Raw genomic sequence first — 5086 nt, 5'->3', positions numbered from 1 at the left:
TACGCATGTTTCAGATGAGGATTCATCGGAGGATGAAAGCTCAATAAATTCTACTTCGGCATACAAGGAGGAGGAGGAAGGTCCCAGCTCAGTTGATATAGCTGAGTAAATTAAAGCAATGAAACCCATTCTATTCTTAGAGGATTCAGCAGAGCCTGTGTTAAAACCAAGGCACCTGTGTTTAAACGTCCCAAAACAGTTAATACTGAGTTTCCGGGGTCAGATCAGCTGTCTGAAATAATGGAAGAAGCTTGGGCTACACCAAATAAGAAGTTTAGAATTCCTAAGAAATGGAATTCCAATTATCCTCTTTCAGCTGGGGATTGTTTAAAATGGGAGGTGGCTCCTAAAGTAGATATGCATGTGATTCGATTAGTGCAAAAATCTACATCGCCTTTGCCTTAAACATCATTAAATGATGTCATGGATAGGAAAGGGGATGGTTTTCTAAAAAACATTTTTTCCCTGTCTGGGGCAGTCATAAGGCCAGCCATGGCTTCAGCTTGGATGGCAAAGGCAGTGGCTGCATGGGCTGATGCATTGGAGGGGGATTTTTCAATAGCATCTAGAGATCAAAAATCCCATATAGCACATATAAAACAGACTGCAATGTTCTTGGAAGAAGCAGCATTGGATATGGGTACTATTGCCTCCAGGGCATCAGATTCAACAATCGCTGCTTGCAGAGCAGTTTGGCTACATACGTGGAAAGCTGATTCAGAATCTAAGAAGGTTTTGGAATCTTTGCCTTTTTACTGGAGATATTCTTTTTTGTAAAGAATTGAAAGATATTTTGCAGTCAGAAGCAAGCTCCAAGTAGGTAAAGTTTCCTTCCACATACAATTTCAAACCTAAAGTTCTGGCTTTTCGGCCTCAAGGAAAATCTAAAGGAAAAAGTGATGGCAGGCAGTTCCAATACAACAAGTCTGGTAAGACTAAGAAGCATTGGTCTACCAGAGGACCGGTTGGTAAAACAGATAATAAGCTATCAGCCTGATGGTGTGGGCCTCCACCTGGGGTATCCCAGGGTGGACGGCTGACTTCTCCTGTTTGCACAGATCTGGCAGCAGTCCACAACAGATGCCTGAGTGCAGGAAGCGGTATCTCTAGGTTATGCTTTTGCCTTCAAGAAGCACCCTCCTCGAAGGTTTTTTTGTACCAGCCTTTCTTGGGTAGAGACGAAGGCCAGGGCTTTGCAAGAGGCAGTTCAGAAATTGCTTCAGTCAGAAGTAGTCATTCCAGTTACTCCTGCACACCGAGGACAGGGTTTTCACTCCAACCTTTTTCTAGTTCAGAAACCAAATGGGTCATTCCAGCCCATTCTCAATCTCAAAGTGCTGAACAAGTACATTTGGGTACCTTTGTTTCATATGGAGACTTTACGTTCTGTTATTTTGGGCATGGAGCCAGGGGATTATATGGTATCCCTGGATATACAGGATGCTTACCTACATGTTCCTATAGCACTGTCACATCAGTGCTATCTCAGGTTCGCTATCCTCCAACAGCATTTTCAGTTCCAGGCCCTACCTTTTGGGTTAGCCACAGCCCCCAGAGTATTTACCAAGATTATGGTGGTAATGGCATCATATCTCCGCCAGCAGGGGATAAGAATTTTTCCATACCTCGACAATGTTTTAATCCTGGCACAGTCGCAGTAATTGCTCCAATGTCATCTGCAATAGACAATAACGTGTCTGCAAAGGCATGGGTGGCTCATAAATTGGGCAAAATCCCCTCTGGTTCCATCACAGCGGATGACTCACTTGGGGGCTGTACTGGATTCAAGTCTTCAGAGAATAATTTTACCTCTGAACAAGATATCCAAGGTTCAGTCAAGGATTCAGGACTTGCTACACAGTCAAAAGGTATCCATTCACGCAGCAATGCGTGTGATGGGATTGATGGTGTCAGCATTCGACATTGTGGAGTATGCATAGTTCCTCTTGAGGCCTCTGCAGCATCTGATTCTTGCCAAATGGAATGGGTTGCATCAGACGATAAAAACGCAGAATATGGTTCTTGCGATAGAAGTAAGAAGGTCATTAGCCTGGTGGCTACAGACATACTATCTGGACAAGGGGAGACCCTTTTGGATATCAGATTGGGAAATTCTGACAAGAAATGTCAGTCTCCAGGGCTGGGGAGCAGTGTCAGGAAGGTTGTGTTTCCAGGGGCAATGAACCAAGAAAGAAGGTTGCCTGCCAATAAATATATTGGAACTTCGGGCCATATACATGGCACTGATTTAGGCAAAGGACATTCTTCAGGGAAAACCAGTTCAGATCCACTTGGACAATGTGACGGTAGTAGCGTACCTCAACCATCAGGGAGGAACTCGCAGCCAAAAAGTGATGAAGAAGGTAAGCCACATACTAAAGTGGGCAGGACTTCATCATCCAGCCTTGTCTGTAGTGTTCGTTCCGGGAGTCCTAAACTGGGAAGCAGATTTTCTCAGTCGACACGCCATTCAGGCAAGCGAATGGGCTCTACACCTGGAGGCCTTCCATACTCTAGTAGACATGGCGTCCTGTCAGAACAACAAAGTTCTCACATACGGGTCAAGAACAAAGGATCCCAGAGCGAACTTTGTGGATGCCCTGTCGGTGAGATGGAATGTTCATCTGGCTTATTGTGTTTTCTCCAATCACCCTATTACCCAGGGTGGTGAGAATGATAAATCTAGAAAAGGGTGCCGTGATACTAATAGCTTTGGCTTGGCCCAGAACAGCCGTGGCCAACCTGTGGCTCTTGAGCCGCATGCGGCTCTTTCTTTATTCAAATGTGGCTCCTGACACTTAAAGTCACCTGACCACAACAGATCCTGGAAACTGGTGCACTCCAACCAGATACACAGCAGCACTACAGCGACTGAAAACTGAGGTAGCCAGATACTGGGCTGTAGTGACATATGAGGGTGGGCTGGAGTGACACAAAAGGGAGCTGGCTGGAGTGACACAGAAGGATCCTGGTAGGAGAGACATAATGGGGCAGCTGACTGGAGTGATACAGGAGGGTGCTGGATGAAGTGACACAGGATGGTGCTGGCAAGAGTGACACAATGGGGAGCTGGCTGGAGTGACAAAGGAGAATCCTGGCAGGAGAGACACAATGGGGGGCTGACTGAAGTGACACAGGAGGGTGCTGGCTGGAGTGACACATTGACACATGGGGAAGCTGGCTGGAGTTACACAGGAGGGTGCTGGCTGGAGTAACACATGGAGGAGCTGAAGTGTATTATGTGAATATGGCTTTTTCAATATATTTTATGTGGATCTGGATTTTTTTATTATTTTATGTGGAAGTGTCTTTTTCAATGTATTTTATGTGGATTCTGGCTTTAAAATGTATTTTATGTGGATATGGCATTTTCATTGTCTTTTATACCAGGGGTGTGGCCTAGCAGGCACAAGGTCACACCCCATTTTTGCACACGCGCCTTCGGCTTGACGTCGGCTCTTTGACATACCTAACTAGATTTTTTTGTCTCTTTGTCTCTGACTGGTTGGCCACCCCTGGCCCAGAAGGTATTGGTACACATCTGCAGAGAATGTAGATGGATGTTCCACTCCTGCTCCCTCATCGTCCTGATCTACTGATGCAGGGTCCTTGCTATCACAGACATCTGGATCGACTGTCTTTGACGGCGTGGCTCTTGAAACCTCTATCCTGAAGACAAGAGGATTCTCACAACAGGTAATTCAAACAATGCTCAGAGCAAGGAAACCTTCCTCAGCTCGCATTTATCACAGAATATGGCAAACCTATATTCATTGGTTCAGTGAACGGAAAATGGACCCTAAGTCTTTCAGAGTTTCCAGGGTCTTAGCATTCCTTCAGGCAGGAATGGATAAAGGTTTGAAGGTGGCTTCCTTGAGAGTGCAAGTTTCAGCATTGACTGTATGGTTCCAAAAGAAAATTGCCAACTTACAGGATGTGCGTACTTTTTTTCAGGGAATGCTGCGCATTCAACCTGCTTTTGTTCCTCCTACAGTGCCTTGGGACTTAAATCTAGTCCTAAAGGCCCTTCAAGTTACCCCATTTGAACCACTTAATAAAGTGGATCTTAAGTGGTTGACAGCTAAAGCACTGGCAATGGCATCAGCTAGAAGAGTGTCAGCTTTAGGGGCATTATGTTGTTCCCCATTTCTGATTTTTTTTTATCCAGATAAAGCAGTTCTCAGAACTAGATCTTGGTATCTTCCCAAGGTGGTGTCTAAATTCCACCATAATGAATAAAATTGTAGTCCCGGCTTTCCAGGTACCGGACCTTTCTGCGGGAGATGTATTACTGGACGTGGTTCGTGCATTAAGGATCTACGTGGATCGTACCAGTGCCATTGGAAAGACAGATTCTCTCTTCATTTTCTACGGATTTCACAAGAGAGGATGGCCTGCTGATAAGCAGACACTGGCAAGGTGGCTTTAGATGACTATTTCAGAAGCATATTCTCAAGCTGATCTCCCTGTTCCGGCTAATGTCTCTGCTCACTCTACTCGTAAGGTTGGTCCATCATGGGCAGCACAACATGGTGCTTCAGCAGAACAGATATGTAAGGCAGCCACAGGGTCTTCCATTAACACATTCATTAGACATTATGCCATGGATACCTTTGCCTCTCATGATGCTGAATTTGGGCGAAGGATTCTCCTGTCCAACCAGGAGCGTCCCCACCACTAAATTGCTTTGGGAAATCCCAATGTATCCTGTGGATAACCTGTGGACCCTGCCGGAGAAACATACGTTACGGTAAGAGAAACATACGTTATGGTAAGAACTGTTGATAACGGTATTTCTCCTAAGTCCACAGGTTCCACATGGATCCCACCCTGACGCACCTGATTTGAGGATCCTTTTACTCACTAACCTCTTCCTTCTTGTACGGAAGGGTGTGTATGTGTGTTCTTCTCATCTGATTACGGCTATCTATGATGCTCCTGCCTTAAACTTTGGGAATATAACTGATTTGCCTGAGCCAGGAGGCGGGGATATATGGACGGGCCCCTTGCATGCTGGGAGGTCGAAAAGCTTTGACCAATTGGTGCAAATCCGCTGTCACTTCATCATGTCTCAATGTTATCCTGT

Source organism: Pseudophryne corroboree, chromosome 8, assembly GCF_028390025.1.
Source record: "Pseudophryne corroboree isolate aPseCor3 chromosome 8, aPseCor3.hap2, whole genome shotgun sequence".
Classification (NCBI taxonomy): domain Eukaryota; kingdom Metazoa; phylum Chordata; class Amphibia; order Anura; family Myobatrachidae; genus Pseudophryne; species Pseudophryne corroboree.
This window is presented reverse-complemented; position numbering follows the sequence as displayed.